This window comes from Schistocerca nitens, chromosome 4, assembly GCF_023898315.1.
Source record: "Schistocerca nitens isolate TAMUIC-IGC-003100 chromosome 4, iqSchNite1.1, whole genome shotgun sequence".
NCBI classification, from domain to species: Eukaryota; Metazoa; Arthropoda; class Insecta; order Orthoptera; family Acrididae; genus Schistocerca; species Schistocerca nitens.
In genome coordinates, this window is record NC_064617.1 from 282,080,477 (window position 1) to 282,101,297 (window position 20,821).

Consider the following 20,821-nt stretch of genomic DNA (forward strand, 5'->3'; position numbering starts at 1 on the left):
TCAACTCCAGCGACGGCCGGCCCCTTAGACAATCACGGGCCCCTAAGCTCCGTGAACGGCTCGTCGTACATCAAATGTGCATTTTATCTCTGACTGGAACTGACAGCCTGCCCATGTGGTCAACAAGCTGCTCCAAGGAACTACAACCAAAGATTCAACTGACAGGCGACCGAAGTGCCACCCGGTGACTAGACAGAGACGGATCGCGCCAGTAGGCAAGTATGTAAAAACATAGAAGGAGGCAACAGGGCTCAAGTACCACGTACTAGCAATTTGTGTTGTACTGCATGCCTGGGAGTTAATTAGAGCTGAGCACTGGCAGAAAAGGCGAAGTGGACCATGCCTTCCTCAGAAGATAGTATCGGCTAAAGAGGAGCTGCGAAGAGAGTTGTCGAGCTCTGCAGAGACAGACATTTATTGCCCTGAGAGAAAGCAGAGCTCGTGGCGACAGTTGATGGTGCTGGAGGTGACAGAACCCCCGTAGCATGGGCAAAGAGTGTGGGAGGTTGCTCTCTGATGGGACGGAAAAAAATTCGTTATAATGCACCTGGAGGAATAGCGTCTGGAGAGGCAGAAGGCGCAAGGACATCCTCTAAGTGTGAAGGAAGCGAGGGGTCACAAACAAAGGTCGGCAGCTGACGTATGAGAAATCTTCACATGGGAAGCGCCGGGGCACGCTTCCCGCTGGAAAGCAGAGGCGCGTTTTTGATTGGTGGAGTGCTATGGATGTAGAAGGGGAAATGGAACCTTCCAGAAAATCTTCTGAATGGAGTATGAGCTTCAGGAGATTGGCTGGTAAATTCATGACCCATGTAGTGGGAGGTAATGTTTTTGTAATGACAGCTGGGATTCGTCTCCTGAGTGCAAAAGTAGACACCGCATGTCCAGGAGGGAGCAGATGATGATGATGATGTTTGGTTTGTGGGGCGCTCAACTGCGCGGTCATCAGCGGCCGTACAAATTCCCAACCTTTTCCTCAGTCCAGTCTCGCCACTTTCATGAGTGATGATGAAATGATGAGGACAACACAAACACCCAGTCATCTCGAGGGAGGTGAAAATCCCTGACCCCGCTGGGATTTTTCTTTAACGTATATAGACTTTTATTTACAAAATAACAATTTTCTTTTACAAATACAGTTTGTATTTTACTTGTAAAGAGGAGACAATCCATTCTTTGCTTTTATTTTTCTGTTACTGTCCAGGTAATTATTTCATTTGGTGCTTTTTTTTTAAAAAAAATATTTTTCGAGAGTTTGTCAGTCTGAGTTCGTTAGTGATTTCTTGCGCTGTTTATTGTTTCAGTTTAGTTTTTTCTGAGTCTTTGTACACTACAGTTGTACGTGTGGCAGAAGGAATTTGGAATAAGCATTGGCTGTACGATCTAGTTATTTACACCGAATAATTAATAAATAAAAGTTATTTTATGGAAATTTTACTTATTACTAGTTGTGTTATTATATATAAGTTGTGGATGTGCTCTATTCATTTGAAAATAATGTTGAATTATTACTATCTTCGTATTAAATCTTGTGTTAGAAAACAATAGGGGAGGCATTTTACGTTTGGTCTTGAAAACGAGACCTTAGTGGGATATGCACTAGACATGAAATCAGTTTGACAGAAATATTGACGAGTGTATCAATTGTCAGCTGTTGTTTGATGAGTAAAGTGGTATCCAAAGGGGAAACACTCATGAAAGACTATCTTAACATATTAAACAATCCATGACAAAAGAAAAGGACATTATCATTATAGCGAATTATTAAAACTATTTTTTTTTTTCAGATTGAGCAAAGAGCAATACGCTAGGAAGCATTGGACAGTGAAATTGTAGAGCTACTGTGATGCAGGTGGTGAGCGAGAGTAAAGAAGACTGAAAGTAGAAAACTATTCATGGTCGAAGGAAAGACATATATAAGCATGTGAATCACCAGTTTGTTGTACTGATAGAACTGTAATAGTTTTGAGGTACTCACAGTTGCGCACACCTCTCGATTGCACACGAGGGAGGGTAGAAAACAAAAAAAAAAAAAAAAAACACTCGAAGCTATGGTTATACTGGCTCTATATTGGAAACTTTTACGTGTTAAAACACTTTTGACTGCTACCTTTTTTTAAAAACACTTTAGCACTTTAACACACGTATCACTATTGGTGCTTTTGGGGTGTGGGAGGGCATCTGCGACTGCGACAGGGGTCGAACCGGGGACTCCGTGCTCGGGAAGCGAGAACGCTACCGCGAGACCCGAGCTGCGGACTTAGGGAGGAGAGTAGGGTGTGAAATGAGCAAGGACTTTCCTCTGGTGGTGGTGGGAGGGGGGGGGGGGGTCGATCTAGAAGACTTCACTGCTGAGAGTGGTCAAAGAAAGTTCCCTCCGAAGATAGAGCTAGAGACTATGCAGTCTCTGGCAATCAGATTTTCAAAAGTGTCGCGTTCGACAGAGGGAGCACGTGAAGTTTCTCCGTGACAGAGCTGTTATTCTGTTTACTCGCGTGACGATTCTTTAGCTACCTGTGGAGTCTGCTACACATTTGGAAGTGCTTCTTTACAAGAGAATACTTGAGTCGAGTTTCTGTTCCTGGCTACTGAGCAAACAGAAATCTTGACTCATGTTCTGTGTAGGCAGAGAATTGCAGGCACGCCTCGTGCGTCATCTACACAGTGGCCAGTTCCCCTGCGATCACACCATCGGTGCAGTACAAATGCTGCCCGTAATTCAGTAGGTGATATGCACACCCTGGTTCGGCTGATAGGAAATCACCCATATTAAATGTATTGAGTTCCATTTCCTTGTCAACTGAGCATGTTTTGAAAGTATCGGTCATGGCGAAGTTCTTCTGTTTCCCACGCTAAGCGTAACAGCCAACTTTGTGTGCGACTAATAACGGCTGTCGCAGTCTAAAGGGGGTCAAACTTACGTTCTGCCAATATCGAAATCACATGTAGGGTGGAATCCGATATTGTGTATCTCGTGTTTATACAGATTTTGCACTCTGACTCTTTTTTTTTTTTAATAAATACTTTATATTGTTCACATTGTGATTCGTTCCAGTAGCATCCCAATAGGAATCATTGGTTTGATGCGCTGAACTGAAGGAAAACCGTAACACGATACTTGGTTGAACGGAAATTATTGTGTTCATCATAAGAATAAACCTGATGTAAACATTACACAATTTATTCTTATGCGTTTGCTTGAATCTCATTTGATTTCTTTTCACGTGGAGTGGAAGACATGCTGTGTCTACTACAGTCAAGTACCACCATAAGGATACGTTTTATGCTGCGTGACACGCACACAGACTGAGCGATAATGCGGGACAACAGCTTTACCTACGCTTTTGACTTGGGTAGCAATGCTCAGCCAGCTGGTCCAACTGACCTTCAAAGTTGCAGTTGCGGATCAGACGTAAAAAGAGGCGAGCAGAGAAACAACATAGCTTCGAGTGTTAATTAATTTTTAAAGACCATGAAATAGTATTCCGCAAAAGTCCAGCACTACCGTACGCTTCTTCAGTTACCACGAGGAAAGCATAAAATGCTCTTCTTCTCACCTAACATAGTATTACAAATAAGAGAGATGAAAATTTCTAACGTAAACACAGAGTAATTTTTCTGAGCGAGCTATGTGTGATACAAAAGCATAATGTAGGGATTTCACTATATTGTTGAACACTGAAGCCACTGAAGCCACATCGTCAGTCGTCTGGTAAATTCTTAGCTCCTTCCTTATCCGAATCGGGGAAATACATTTCAGTTCTGAAACTGTCGTCTGCTACGTTTATAGCGATTCAATCAGCAACATAGTCCACGAAGCAACCAGGCGCCGCCTTTTCTCGTCTTCTGTGATGACGTGCCATTCTACGAGGGGCGTTCAGAAAGTAAGCTCCGATCGGTCGCGAAATGGAAACGACTATGAAAATCCGATAAAGCTTTGCACAGATGTGTTGGGTAGTGTCTCTAGTATAACCCCAGTTAGCATCACGTCGCTCTTCTCATTTCTGAGCTCGCAGTGAGTGAGTAAAGATGTCTAGAAAATAGTGTCTGCCGCCAAGTACGAGGGCCTGGTGAGAAATTTCGCCTGAAGCTATGCAGCTAACATTACATAACTGTCGTGCTGTTTCTTCTTCAAGACAATTCTCAGTCGCATTCTGCAGGGGCAATGAAGATGCTCCTGCATCGTTTTCAAATGGAAATGTGAGATTACCCACAATACAGTCCGCAATTATCTCCCCCTGAGTTTCATCTCTGGTCACATGAACCGCTGTCTTTGAAGACAACATTTTGACACAGACAACGAGGTGTAGGCCAGCGTGGAGAATTGGCGGAAAGCACTGGCGGCTGCCTTCTATGATGAGGCTATTGAAAAGTTGGTACAACGCTATGACAAAAGTCTAAGTCAGAACGGCGACTACGTAGAGAAGTAGCTGAAAGGTGTAGCTAATTGTTACAAGTAAAACATTTCTGATGTTCACTGTGGTTTCAATTTGGCAATCAATCGGAGCTTACTTTCTGAACAGGCCTCGTACATCCCGCCGGCGTTCGGCAGTGACGTGTGAAAAAGCTGCGTGCGTTAGTTCCAGTACGTCCGGCAGCTTGAAAGTCTTGTAATTACTCGCAAGGACTCCCTTAACTTGGCTTCATATCAGTTCTGTTGCGTTCAAATTGTAATGGTACAGTGGCAAATGTAAAAATGCAGCATATGTATGGTGCCCTCGATGCTGTGAAACTGATCGTTTTTCATATTCCTACGACACTTATCACTCTGGTTCGTGTGAGTCTACATCTGTGGTATAAAACCGTACACATTCCAAATAAAGAGTATTTGGTTTCTAATTTTTGTCCTAAAAATTAAACTGTTACGTTTTCTTAATTTAAGTAATCTTTATTGACAATCTTTCACAAAATATGGATAATTAAGAATTTATATTTGAAAACAGGAATTTTGCGTGCAATATGTAATTAGAAACAAGAAGACGTGCATTATTCATAAAAATGATGATGGATTTTACAACTACCAGATGCAGGTATTTCAAATTGAACAGATATTTCAAATTGAATGAAAAACGAAAGAAGATCAAAGCGAAACTTGCGCCAGCGATCCATCATCTGCAGCAAATTATCAGTCTACAACGCTAATGATTCCACTATACGCGCTTTATCAAATACAATCCTTCAAAAAAACTTCAAAACCTATTTTTTCTGTACATATATTAAAAGCATTAAGAGCAACATATTTCTCGGCATTTTTAACCACGTTTCACTACAAAGCAAGAAGCAGCCTCAGCCAATACTGCGTATTGTCTGAGCCAACGGTACGGAGACTGTGACTGTACACGATTTTTGAAATAAATAATTCATAGCTCACGCGTGATTAAGAAAAACGTTGACGGCTGTTAATACATCAGAATATGTTTTCATTTAACTTAACTTAGTAATAAGATATGTAATAAATAAGTGAGACATACTTCCAACAGCATAACAACACCACTGTAAATGTGCTGATAATCATCGCGTTTGTGTTTGCTTACCTCAGGTTTATTCTTATGATAACAGAGTATAGGTCTAGGTTGTCATAGGCAGCTCACCTTAATCATTTGTAGGTATAAGAATTCCACTGCGGAGATAACATTATGCAACCAGACACACACGCCATATGTTACAAACGCCGCGGAGGTTTACACAGTAAGGAATTAGATTAGGAAGACAAGCGGTAACAGAGAAAAGAAAAATAGTTTCTGACAAACAGAAATTTGTTAATATCGGATATAAATTTAAATGTCGAGTTGTCTATTCTGATGGTATTTGTTGCGAGTGTAGCTGCGAAAAAGTTTAGCCGCGTTTCCAGCTGTGTGGCTTGGCAACGTGCATCCACTACCATATTTCCTGTTCTAATCTTGCCTGAAGCATCGAATTCATTGTCAATTACAGGTGTGTCTTCACAATCACAGTGGATAGATCAAGGATGTAAGGGGATACCTCAACTCTAATTTAACAGAAACCACGAAACAGATCTATGTTTTCCCTTCACCTTCTCTACTAATGCTACGACGTGATCTTTCCACCTCATATTAGGATGTAATATTATGACAGAGTTGCCTTAATTGTGACACTCTTTAAATTTTATTTATTATAGTCAAAACAGTATGTTACAAAATTATTTAAGCAATATCATTCTCAGCAGCGTTGTCTTGTCTAGGTATCTGATCTGAAGAATGGAAATTCTGAATAAAATAAGCGCACTACACTTAAATTTCTAAATGTCTGCAAGTGGTAGAAATTAGGAGTCAGTTGGCTCATATATTGTATCACGCTGATAAACTAACCCTCAGCCTAAGAATATACAGGATTAGTCACTAACTATTGCCACCAAGAATAACTCCGAAAGCATGATTCTCTTGTAAGTTTTGTGTGTGTGTTTATCAAGTGGAAATGTATTTGTCTTCTATGTTTTGGCGTTCCTATGGCTGTACCTGACAGAAAAAAATCAGTTTTGTTTCCTATTATGTTCACTATAAACAATAAAGAACTATACAACATTTATTTTGGCAACTTATGTTCCAAGAAGTGTAGTTCACGCTGACGACACTGAATGTCAGCTAATATAAGTGCTACTAATTTTTGTAGTAGTAGTACAAATTAATAGCTGCTACAATACAGGGATCTGCCACTACTCCTCGATTTTTGTGCGCTGCGACAGGCTGCACTGCCTATGTTGTTACGGCGAGCTACGGTGTTCTTCGTCCTTGCTGTGAGCACGATATTGCTTTTATCCACATCAAACAGTACACCAGGAACGTTCCTTTCTTCCGTGCCTCGGAACACTCAGGACGGCGGCCAGAATTGACATGTTCTTGGCGACGTGAGGTGCGACACACCAATGATGCGATGTGCTGGTCCGCAGATTTAATCGGAAACGCCTATTGGCGGACCCAAACTAATCCTCTCAATATCACGCCACGCAGTCAATCTAAATAAAGATCGCCAGTCTGGCTTTGACTCGCGAGTAACCTTTCCAGACCCACTGGATTCAACTGAGTACATAAATATTTAATGTGTATTAGCTACAAGAGAAATACAGAGGGGTCTAGAAACAGTAGATATTCTTTGATAGTTAATATCTTTGGAATAAAATGACATATCATTACAATTTTGCACTGTAGCGTAGTCCACCGTTTTGTCAACAGATCTTAGTGCGTTTTCCTGCAGATGACGGTGCAACACAGACTGAAGTAAGATTGTCATTTGACAACGCAAGGTTGTATTGAAGTGGTACTGGAAGTGCGAAAACACAATGGAGGTGCAATGGCAATGACGTTGAAAGGGTACAGTACAGCCCGACATTGAAAATAGGTACAACATTCTTCATTATTCTTGTCAGTACAACATATTTTTTCTAATAATAACTCAATGTCAATTAATACAGCGAAGCCGGATACCAGTGTGGGAAAGAATGACAATTTATTTATTTAATTGATCACATGTGCACTCCCACAAAATAAATCCCTACATCCAGTTTGGTGAGATCTGTGAAATGAATGAATGTATGGTCGTCTGCTAACCGCAGATAGTGAATGTGAATATATGATCATCTTTGAGACGATCCTTTGGTCACCTTTGGTGGAACCAAAGAGATGAAACTTACCGGAGCTTTGAGCGCCTGAAATGTGGCTGCCCAATACGGTACCATGGTCTTCCCCCACCTCGACAGAGGTGCGAGATGACCTGAAGAACGGCCATGTTTCAGGACTCTGCCGCTGGATCTAGTGTTGGTAAGACCTGTCTTAGGTGTGCTCCGTGAAGACAAAAGAGTGGAGACATGGTATGCATGTGAAATACTTAGAGTAGTTTGGAATAATAATTTCTCTATTTCAGGAACTTTTGTGGGGAGAATTAAATGTCAGGCAGGTAATATTAAAGGGATCGTAGTAATCTTCGGAAGTGACCAACGATCACAATGAAACCACGAGTGCTTAAGTTAAGCTGAATTACTAGCGTGTGTACTATAAGTTGGAAATATTTAAGAAATGGCGTGTGCAGGACTTGAAATTAGAGACGAGTACTTCCACGTGGTGAGTACTGTGTGAGTCTCAATCTGTGTGTGGGACAAAGGATATAGAGAAGTACTCGTCCTGGGTATCAGATGAGGACTCGCGTGTGTGATCAATATGTTCTTAATATTACTTTGCGTGTTATGTTTCCCTGTGACGCTTGATTCAAACTATAATACTCTGAGAGAGAAGCAAGGTGAGTCAGCCGTCTATCCAGCAACGCCACTTGGCTTGCATTGCACAGGAAGACGTGCATATATCCTCCAGAGTTCATAGTAGGGAAGAAAAGTTACGAAGTGGGGCAGTGTCGCGTGAAACTGGGATAAATACTAATTGAAGTGGGAAAGCTGAAAGTGATGTGATTATAACGTTGTGACTATTCTTTGTATGTTGCCAGTGTGATGTATTTAATGAAATTTAAGTATGTGTGGTTGGCATGGGAGAGTAACAAGATAGTTTCAGAGGCAGTGGGTTATGCATGTTCCTTTTTGTACCACTCGGTCTGGAGGAAATTTTCGTGATGATGGGTGTGAGAGTCGAAGTGTGAGATATAGCAAAAGAGCCACCATCCTATCCAGAAAGTGCACTGTAGTGTTAAATAATTACGAGACCATAAGATAGAGAATCACCAATGTAAAGCCATGCCCACTGGGCGGAATTTCTCATGTGTTATTGTTGTAGGTTATAGAATTTGTGTGTTTAGGTTATAGAATTTATCGGAATAAATAAGACAGTGAAAAGGAAAAGATTGGTAGCCTTTTCCTTCGAATAGTATGTTGTCATGATACCCAGAATTTATAATGTGTGCGCCATTCATATTCAGTGCGATGGCCACGTGTTGATCAAAGCCGTTAAATAAGAAAGAAAATGTGGTATTGCCAGTGAGTAGTGAACACTCAGAGTTGTGTAAACTATTAATAGTCAGATGTGCGTTATCCGTTTCCGTTGGTTAATATTCAAACAGGTGAATAATTTGTAACTTAATTGTGAGTACTAGAGCTCACGTTACATGATAAATAAAAAACGAATCCACTCGCGTGGCAGACCACTCATCTTGCAGGCCTGACTGCTTGATGCCACAGTATGAGCAAGGCATGTGGGTGCCTCTCAACGTAATGTGTACGAGTTCAGTCACCAACACAACAACTGATCGTGTTCAGTACAAATTTGAAGCCTACGGTACTGTTCAGGGCGCGAATAAGGAAAGGTCTAGCCGATCAAAAATATCAACAAGTCCAGCTTCCTGCACTGCTGTGTTGCAACATTTTACTAGGTCTGTTAAGCAGAGTGCACATGCAAGCGGGGTAGCCGATCGAGCGTAAACGATGGGCTGGAATGCGATTGTAAGAGAAGGAGTAGAAGAAAGGTTAAAGGGAGATATAGTCTTGGTAGTAGGAATGAGAGAGGAGAAAGATTCGGCAGTAAATTTTAGCTAGTAATAGCGAAAACTCTGTTCAAAAATCACAATAGGAAGAGGTGTACATGGAAAATCCCAGGAGATACTAGAAGATTCCAGTCAGATTACATTATGGCCAGGCAGAGATAACGAAAATAGGTATTAGGCTCTAAGCTTAGCCAGGAGCAAATATAGACTCAGATCACAATATAGTAGTGATGTGGAGTAGGTTGAAATTTTAGCAAATGGTCAGGAGGAATCAATGCGCAAAAAAGTATAATACGAAAATACTAAGCAGTAAAGAGATACGTCTGGAAATCTCGAAGGCTGTAGATACTGAGATAATGAATAGCTCAGAAGGAAGTCCGGTTAAAAAGGAATGGACATCTCTAACAAGGGCAGTCACAGAAGTCGGATGCAAAAACATAGGTACAAGGAAAATAACTGCGAGAAAACGACAGGTAACAGAAGAAATACTTCGTTGATCAATGAAAGAAAGAAGTGTAAAAATGTTCAGTGAAATTCAGGAATAAAATGAATGCGCTAATAACCCCGGAGTTGAGCGCACGTAATTTACAAGGTTCAGATGGCTCTGAGCACTATGGGACTTAACATCTGAGGTCATCAGTCCCCTAGATCTTAGAACTACTTAAACCTAACTAACCTAAGGATATCATACACATCCAAGACCGTAGAGGTCACGCGGTTCCAGACTGAAGCGCCTAGAACCGCATGGCCACACCGGCCGGCCTTAATTTGAGGAGGAAGTTTTTGATAATGTAATTTGGAGCACAGCACTGTATGGTAATAAAAATAGAATGTGGGAAAACCTGAGCAGAAGAGAGTAGAAACGTCTGAGATGTGGTGCTACGAAGAATGTTGAAAATTAGGTGGACTGGTAAGGTAAGGAATGAGGAGGTTCTCAGCAGAATGGCGAGGAGAGTAACATATGGGAAACACTGACAAGAGACAGGATGATAGGACACCTGTTAATATATCAGGGAATAAATTCCATGGTGCTATGGGGAGCTATAGAGGGTAAAAACTGTAGACGAAGGAAAAGTATTGGTCATGAAATCAGTCTGTACATAGTTTCATAGTTTACCGAATGCTGATCAGAAAACTTAGAACTACCAAACAGTAAAATAACAAAAAAATTGCATGAGAGAATACGAATAAATAACACTTTACAGAGAGAAGTTGTCTACTCAAGTGGTTCAAATGGCTCTGAACACTATGGGACTTAACATCTGAGGTCATCAATCCCCTAGACTTAGAACCACTTAAACCTAATTTACCTAAGGACATTACACACATCCATGCCCGAGATAGGATTCGAACCTGCGACAGTAGCAGCAGCGCGGTTCCGGACTGAAGAACCTAGAACCGCTCGGCCACCGCGACCGGCGAAGTTGTCCACTGAGAGGTACTCCAGTGCAAAATAACACATGTGGCACTAGGAATTTAAGTACTTAGGGTGCGTTACTAAATATTTGATTTGTGCTGGAAGCCTATTGAAATTTTAACCTGCACACCTTTGTGCACAGGTTAAGGTAGTGTTATACAGATGCATATGTTTTTGCGCCTAGTGTTCACTAAATGAATGTTTCAGTCCTTCTGAACGAGTCAATAGTGTCAACAACAAATCACATGGTGTAATATATACAGGGTGAGTCACCTAACATTACCGCTGGATATATTTCGTAAACCACATCAAATACTGACGAATCGATTCCACAGACCGAACGTGAGGAGAGGGGCTAGTGTAATTAGTTAACACAAACCATAAAAAAATGCACGGAAGTATGTTTTTTAACACAAACCTACGTTTTTTAAAATGGAACCCCGTTAGTTTTGTTAGCACATCTGAACATATAAAAAAATACGCAATCAGTGCCGTTTGTTGCATTGTAAAATGTTAATTACATCCGGAGATATTATAACCTAAAGTTGACGCTTGAGTACCACTCTTCCGCTGTTCGATCGTGTGTATCGGAGAGCACCGAATTACGTAGGGATCCAAAGGGAACGGTGATGGACCTTAGGTACAGAAGAGACTGGAACAGCACATTACGTCCACTTGCTAACACCTTATTATTGGTCTTTTTCACTGACGCACATGTACGTTACCATGAGGGGTGAGGTACACGTACACACGTGGTTTCCGTTTTCAATTACGGAGTGGAATACACTAGCCCCTCTCCTCACGTTCGGTCTGTGGAATCGATTCGTCAGTATTTGATGTGGTTTACGAAATATATCCAGCGGTAGCGTTAGGTGACTCACCCTGTATATACAGAGATGGACGAGCAGCAACACCAAGCACTTGAACAACTGTCTGCACGAAGTTCGCTAAGTGACACCGCAAGTCTGGTTGCCCTTTCCTTAGATGAGAATTTTCTTGTTGAGTCGAAATAGTTGCCCCAAAATAGAGCACCGGACGTGATACTTCAATCAATCCTTAGTCCCCAGAATTTAAAATGATCGATTTACTGTTTGTCTGACCAGCACGGTGAGCAAAATTTCGTTTTTATTTTTTTTGTTTCTCGAAAGTCTCCGGTCCTTTTGTCAAAGTTTAAGCGTTAACCTGTTCCCTGAAAACCATGTGCTGATCTTACTGACTATCGTATTAGCTATATAACTCATATTATGTTCATGTCTTTGACAGTAGAGCGTGTATCATCTGCAAAGAAAAATTTCTAGATTCATTCGTCATTTTTAGTGGCAGACCACTGGTATCTCTGGTGTTTCAGCTGATATTTGCCATTTACTTTTTGCAGTGTTTAGCTAGTGTTAGCTCAGTGTACGTCACGACTTTCATACGACGCCCATTATCGACGGAAAGCGTCGGTTTGTTTCCCATCACAAACAAAATTATTTTTAAAGCGGAATCTTATGTGCCCATTAAATAAGCGGTCCCAGGTATTTTTTCATCAATATTTATTAACAGCAACTGTAAAAATCGAAGAATAACCAGTACTCCGGCAGTGAGACCACTGACCTTGCCCGCGCTGACTGCTACCGACATGTAGTAAGCTCTGCTGAGTCGCGCCTGGATTGCTGTATATTCTTCGTGTTTTACTATCCCTGTTAATACATATCGATGATACAGACATCGTACCGCTTTATCAAATGGACACGTAAGATGTCGCTTTAAAAATCATTTCTTTTGTAACGGGTTGACGCTGTGCGTCGCACAGAAGACATGATGAGCACTATTTGTTTTGAGTCGACTTCAACAGCACAATGCGAAAACGAAACTGCAAATATCTGCTGAAACACTAGAGATAATACGCCTACCGTCTCTTAGGAGAGACACGCTGTTTGTGTCCAGAATAGCAATGGGCCCAGAACAGAGCCCTGTGACAACCTTCCCCTATCCCCTCCCCCTCTCCCCCTCCTCATCATATGACTTCAGTCAAATCTCTTTCCTGAGGACAACCTACTGATTTTTAGTTTCCCGATATGAAATGCACCATCACTGAACTTTTTCCATAATCCCATAATGTTCCAACTTACGCAAAAGTAACTCTTTGCGATACATCCACAACTATTACTAAAATTTTGCATCACTCCAGTTGTACTTCACTAAGTTTTATTCGGATAAAACCAAATAATAAAAATTTTGTCAAGTACAACTGGAGCGGATTTATTCATCATGTAAAATTTTAGCAATAATTGTGGATGTATCGCAAAGAGTTACTTCTGCATAAGTTGGAACATTATGGGATTATATAAAAAATTCAGTGATGGTGCATTTCATATTGGGAAACTACAAATGAAAAATTTTGTGCAGAAGTGTTGCACCGGCCACACAATCAAACACTTTTGTCACATCAGATTCTTGCTCAAAACAACAATATGAGAATTGTGGGTCCCACTTGATGCAAAACACTTTTGTTATTTGTTCCCCGAACTAGTTACAGCGACAAATATCGCCATCATCAAAAAAAATGGCTCTGAGCACTATGGGACTCAACATCTTAGGTCATAAGTCCCCTAGAACTTAGAACTACTTAAACCTAACTAACCTAAGGACATCACACACACCCATGCCCGAGGCAGGATTCGAACCTGCGACCGTAGCAGTCCCGCGGTTCCGGACTGCAGCGCCAGAACCGCTAGACCACCGCGGCCGGCATCGCCATCATCAGTGGATTCTTTAATTTTGCGCTTCCACTAATATCGAAAGTGATCTACACATGCTGAAACACAGCAACAGTTTAACCGACAACTGACAATAGAAGAGAATTATTACATACAAAAGGTCGCAATGGAAGAGAAAAACACAATAAACGAAAACACACTTTGCAACAACACACTCTTTACCGCTCTGAGAGAACTGATATAGGACACAGAATAGAAAACACACACACGCAAAAGAACCACTCCTCAAGACACAAAAAGACTTAAATAAGGAATGGAAGTCTTCAGAACTCCCGCTACAATTTTCATAGCCTTATCGCAACATGCGATACATTTCCCGCGACACACGCTAACATCAAGATGGCATTACGAACGAAGTGCGAAAGTTACGTTTTTCTGTGTATAAAAGTAGCTGCAAGCCGTCCAAAGAACGTGAGTACACGACGAACTATGTAACAACCTAGAACATTCCAAAACTATATCCACACTACCGCAATCCCAATCGTATAACGCTGACATAAATTAGCTCACGTTCTTGTATTTGTTTACTAACCGCCGCTCATACAGCAGGCGACATGGTTGTGATGGCAGAGAGTGTAAGAGATATGTAACAAATGTTAGATGATCTAAACACAAAATTAGAAGAATATAGAATGAAGATTAACAAGAAGAAAACGAAAAGCATGGTAATTGGAGGAAAGGGGAGAAAATGCCGTATGAAAATAGGGGGAGAGGAAATAGAGCAAGTGTATAACTTCAATTACTTGGGAAGTGTAATAATGGATTACATGTATTGCTCAACAGAAATTAGGAAAAGAATTGCAATGTCAAAAGAAGGATTCAAGAGGAAACAAATTACTTTGTGGACCACTAAACAAAGATATGAGGAAAAGACTTGCTAAATGTTACATCTGGAGCGTTGCACTAAATGGTGCGGAGACCTGGACATTGAGGAAGGAAGATGAAAGAAGATTGGAGGCACGAGAGATGTGGATATGGAGAAGAATGGAAAAAGTGAAATGGGGAGACCGAGTAAGGGATAAAGAAGTATTAAGAAGAGTTGGAGAAGAAAGAAACATGCTGAAAGTCATCAGAAAGAGAAAGCGGGATTGGACATTGTTTGAGGAGGGACTGTTTATTGAAGGAAGGAATGGAAGGAATGTTGGAGGGAAAAAGGGGAAGAGGAAAAAGAAGATATCAAATGCTGGACAATATCAAAGGAGGCAAATATTCAGAGATGAAAAGACTGGCTATGGACAGACAAAAGTGGAGGAGGCTTAATCCATGACGAGACCTGCCGTAAGGCAGAATACCATACATGCATACATCAAACAGCTGCAGATGACATTATGTATGCCGAGAAAAACGGCAACAGAGGAATGCAAAAATATGCCGCACACAGCGACAACAATCTTAAAACCATGTTGCAACGTGTAGTAGAATAAACTATTATGATAGTATCCGCAGAAAACAAACAGTGCTGCCGGCCGCGGTGGCCGTGCGGTTCTGGGCGCTACAGTCAGGAACCGCGGGACTGCTACGGTCGCAGGTTCGAATCCTGCCTCGGACATGGATGTGTGTGATGTCCTTAGGTTAGTTATGTTTACCTATTTTAGGGGACTGATGACCTCAGCTGTTAAGTCCCATAGTGCTTAGAGCCATTTCTTTAGCCTCATACACGACAGAATGAAGTGCACATTAACCCCCTTTCCTGAACCCACGCTGCGAGTCTGAAAACAACTGAAGTGTACAGAGGTGTGCGCTACTTGTATACATTGCTTTCGCAATAGACACTGTGTTCAAGATCACACGGCCAGTTGCCGGAAGTGCCGTGAACGTTGTCAGCGCCAGCCCAAGGCGGATAATTGCAACAGCGTCGGCGTGTCGCACATCACAGAGTTAACGCCCCGGCATAGCCTCTGTGGCGAGGCCAGGTCCCTGAGCGCCGACTGCCGACCGCCGACCTCCGCCTTATCTGCCGTGACCCATATTCCCGGCGTGGCCCGCTCTGCCACGGGTCTGTCGTCCCTCGGCGCATCCTCGCAAACACACAAACACACACACACGCACACACACCTGCGAACCAATTGCGAGTCTCTCGCCCGGCCTCCTAAACGTCCCGGAGGTCACTACGCCTGTCGTAGGGCCACGCAGATGTTAAATATTTGCAGTGGGGGGGGGGGGGGGGGGATTTGTGCGACCTCGAAGCCAGACGGTAGCGTCAGTCCGCTGACCTATTTTTACAGAGAACTTCAGCAAAGGTCATACGAGCGGCACATCGCAAATAAAGCAACAGACCTGAAGATTAACTAAAGGAGTCGGCGGAAGAATGCACTAACACAGAAGAGTGTATCTTGCTTCATGGCATGTATATTTGGTTAAATTTAAAGATATGAAAACAATAAAATAAAGCTATTGATATAGTAAACATCATTTTCTCGCGGTACATTCCCAACTACTTGTGAATATTTCAGCCATAAGTGACGGCATTATGAGGGCTACGACTCTTGATAAATACGAATAAAGCAGTTTCTGCATCAGTCACTTGTTTACTTTTCCATTACGCGTTTCAATGGTTCAAACGGTTCAAATGGCTCTGAGCACTATGGGACTTAACTTCGGAGGTCATCAGTCCCCTAGAATTTAGAACTACTTAAACCTAACTAACCTCTAACCTGAGGACATCAGACACATCCATGCCCGAGGCAGGATTCGAACCTGCGACCGTAGCGGTCGCGTGGTTCCAGACTGTAGCGCCTAGAACCGCTCGGCCACCCCGGCCGGCTGCTTTTCAATGGTCTTTAGGTAGAGAATTGTTTATTTACATGACCTGTCGTTGGTGAAGTGTACAGACAGCTTTTTACAGTCGTAAACCGAGGGCATGGTAGGTTATTTTGCGTGTTTTGACAGACGGTAGAGTTGGAAAAAGTCTGCATTCTGTTGCCTGATGTATGTCATCTCCACTGCACATTAATGTGCAGTTTACAACTCTACCGTCCCTCAAAAACGAAAAATAACTTACACTGCCCGTGGCCTGCAACTGTGAAAAGACGTCTGTACCATTCACCAACACTAGCCGTGTAAATAAATAATTCTTCGCCTGAAGATGATGGTATGAACCGCCGAAACGCGCAGTGGCAAAATAAACAAGTGACTGGAGCAGAAACTGCTTTATTTGTATGTAACTATTTGTTGCCAACATGTGATGCATTTCGAAACACAACAGATAACGTGATCAGACTAATGGTTACTGCCGGCCGCTATGACCGAGCGGTTCTAGGCGCTTCAGTTAGGAATCGCGCTGCTGCTACGGTCGCAGGTTCGAATCCTGCCTCGGGCATGGATGTGTGTGATGTCCTTAGGTTAGTTAGGTTTAAGTAGTTCTAAGTCTAGGGGATTGATGACCTCAGATGGTAAGTCCCATAGTGCTTAGAGCAATTTGAATCATTTTCTAAATGGTTACTAAGTTGAGGATTAGTACTTTCTTCTGCCGAATGCGCCAGTTACAGTGGGTCCAAAATAATGTTCGCTCAGCAAGTCGGCTGTAATGTAGTAAATATTAATAATGTAGTTACAGAAACATTTAAGGAGTGTGTATACTTAGGGCAACGGAAAACAACAAGCGGATGGACACTTAAAAGAAACAAACAAGGAAATAAGAATGGCTTAGAATTCATTTGAGAAACTGAATGTTGTTTTCAGAAGCTAATGTCCACTGTACCTAATCGGAAAACCAATTATTAGTATTTATTGTCAATACGAACATCCGTTGAGATAGTTTAACATGGAGAAAAATGTTCAGACTATTCTAAACTTGATAAATGCGCAACGAACACTTGTAAGATGCTAGTTACGCAAAAGAAGAAGGGACAGAAAAACAAACAAATGAGTCAGAAAAAAGAAGCGAGTTGAGGACGTGACGGTATATGTTATGAAATACAGGTTGTTGATTCTTGCAGAGAAGATGATTGTAATGCCATTTATTGACATAAATAGCGCCATTATCGGTTTCGAACTGACAGGTTCATCATCTGACGGCTTGTCCACTTTACGATACATTTTTATTCTAGTTTACATTAGTTTTCACTACAAAAATGTATCTTAACGTGAACAAGTCCTCTGATGAAGAACCCGTCACCTCGAAACTGCTAACGGCGCTATTCAGGTCAATAAATGGCATTACAAAATGTGGCTGGTTGCTGTTATCTTTTCTGCAAGAATCAGCCTGTACTTTGTACGTAGCCACAGTCTCGAAACGTCAGTTTTCGTCAAAATAGCAATATATATTGTTAGTATTTATTCTTATATCAGTTTTAGAAAACCTACGGACGTGTACGACGCCCAGTTTCCACGATCGTCTTTCGTCCCATTGATGTGCCATTAGCTCTCTTCATATAATTGTTTTTACAATTTCCGTTTTTCAAGTTTCCGTCTACCTTCCACGTATTCGTTGATTCGGTGCTATGTACAACGTAGTCTCCTTAGGCACCCTTGGTTAAGCCATCCTTTGGATATGGTCATACGACATAAATTGACATGATCATACTACATAAATTGTTTCTCTTCGGCGTCATTTGTCAATGACCCTTCTGTACCAATTCGTAATCGAACCTCTTCGCTACGTATAGTTTCCTCCCGGATTTCCAATGGTCTACTGAACATATCAGTTTCGGTGACGTTGAACTTCCTCTTTTTATTCTCTGTAACTCTCCATGTCTCTGCCCCATAACACAAGGAACTTTTAATAATTTCGTAGATAGTTTATGTTCGTTTATTTCCTATTTCGCTACTCCAAAGGATTCGGTTTAAACTAGAGCTCAGTCTTCCATCCTGATCTATTCGTTTTGTAATTTCTTGATCAGCTTTACCTGTAGTGTCAAATATTACCCTATGGTAATCGTAACTACAGCAAGCTGCTATTTCCTCTTTATCTAGTTGGATACTAAGTACTTCTGCCCCTGTTGGAAGGTATTTTCTGTTCCGGGTGTTAAGTTCCAAGACCCATCCTTTATATTCTTCCTATTGTTTTCGTGCCATATACTGTACGCTATCTTTGTCGTTGGCAGTCATCACTTGGTCGTCCTCAAATTGCTGTGTACACAAGCTAGTTTCACCGACATCTGCACCCATTGCCTGCCTTTTCCATTGATTTCTAGCATTTACTTCACGTATTTTAAACAGGATAGGTATCACATGCAAACGCTTTTGACAGGTAACCTTCGAGACAGTCTATTACCAAGTTTTACTCACGATGCTGAACCACTACAAAAACCTGAAATGCCGATGGGCTGGGAATGTAACTAGAGAAAATTATGGGAGGTAGACTCTGGAGATTCTGTGTTGAAATCTTCGTCATAAAAAAGATCCGGAGAACGAGAATGGATTGCTGGCATAAAGAAATAACCAGCACAAACTTAGTCTCGAAAAGGTGAAGACTGTGATATATTCAGAGATCGGCAGAGGCCTAAATTCCGTTGTGGAAGGTCAATACCTGTTGCTCTTGACTCTAGATAAGTGGACAGCAGAAGACACTTTTTATTCAACCACATATTTAGGATTCTTTCCGTTCCATTCTTGGCTCGAGTGTGGAATAATTATTGTTTATATGCCTCGTTTAGCAAGAATATACAACTATTACTTGATACTTTCAGTGTCTGCGAAAGTGATTCGTAGGGATCTGAATAACGTTCCTCGTTTCCATAACAGAAATTGGTAATGGAATATTCTAAGTCGTTTCCAGAAGATAAGGAATACCTTTCTCTTAATGTCTTTCTTATCATCTGTGTCCACTTGTCTGCAATGAAATCCAGCCCTTGACAAATTTTATCTAGCTTTCTTTATACGCATTCAGTGTCTTACCCCAGTTCGACCGCATGTGGATCCACCAACTTGAGCAACTGTGAGGTGTCAGTTGAGCATTTAGCACACACCTGAGATGCTACGAGATCTGAACCTGCTCCCCAAGAGATCACGTGAAATGAGAAACAAGAAGAAGAACTAATTAATATCTGTATTGAACAGGGGTGCTCCAGTTAAACATGAAATATGGGTACCGCAACTCAGAAAATTATATTGATCAAGGTTTCCATCAAACTACTAAATGAATTGAAAGATCACTATAACAGTCCGATTTATTGCTAGATGTGCTAAGTGATCCTATCCAATGAATAAACAAGACAAATAATTACAAAAGGGTGCAAGGGTGCAAAAACATGTATGAAAGACCTTGTCACAGGTGGATGGATTTGGAATAGGAATGACAGAAAAATTTTGTCGATAAGAATCACCACTGATTGCTTAATAAGTTGATAGCCTAAAGGAAAGACTCAAGAAAGTACGAACAAACACCATTTCTCGTGTCCAAGTGCATACTGAGTGTAGCTTAGTTGGATTTATGGATTAATTGGCTCTGAGCACCATGGGACTTAACTGCTGTGGTCATCAGTCCTATGGATTAATTCAGAATAAAGAAACTTTGATGTTAAGTAAATAACTTCGTGGTCCTCTCGTCGTGGTGTATTCAAATGTGGCCCATGGTTATCACTCTGCTGATATTCTAGTGCAGAGGATGGCACTCGTACTGTCTGAGAATTCTAAGTTCAGTCCTGGCATTTGTGATCAGCACTGAAGCGAAGACATCTCCTTCTGAGGTAATGAACTGTCCTCTGTCTCTAGTCGCCAGTCTTCTTCCCAGGTAGATTTGAGATGAAATGTCTACTTTATCATGCTCTGAAACAAATATCTTTCTGCCCTCCACTTCAAAATCTAGCTGGGTCTGACAGAGTCGGAATTTCGGTATGTAGTAGCAGTATACTTTCTGAGTTCTGACGAATGAAAAGTTTATAGCAATTACTGTACAACAATTTCCCATCTCCTAACAAAAATGCTGAGGTTAAATGATATGTTTACTTGTCTCTTAGAGTGGGGCAGTAGAGACAAATTCACTCCCACTATTTGTGTTTCCTCATGTTGGTTCCAATAGAAACAGCTGCGTGTCTGCACTTAACGAGTCAATTATAGATCTCCCTACAAAATTTTATTATCTACACCTCTGGCCTCCTCTGTCCCACAATGCACACTGGAAGTTTACATTCTGGTCGCTCATGGTCTGCAGGCCTCGCAGTTAGCGCTTGGAATTTTAGCATCAGTTGAAAAACAACACTCGGTTCCCAGTACATACCGGCTTGCAGTAAAAACATTCCTCCCCTCGGAGCACTAGCTCTTT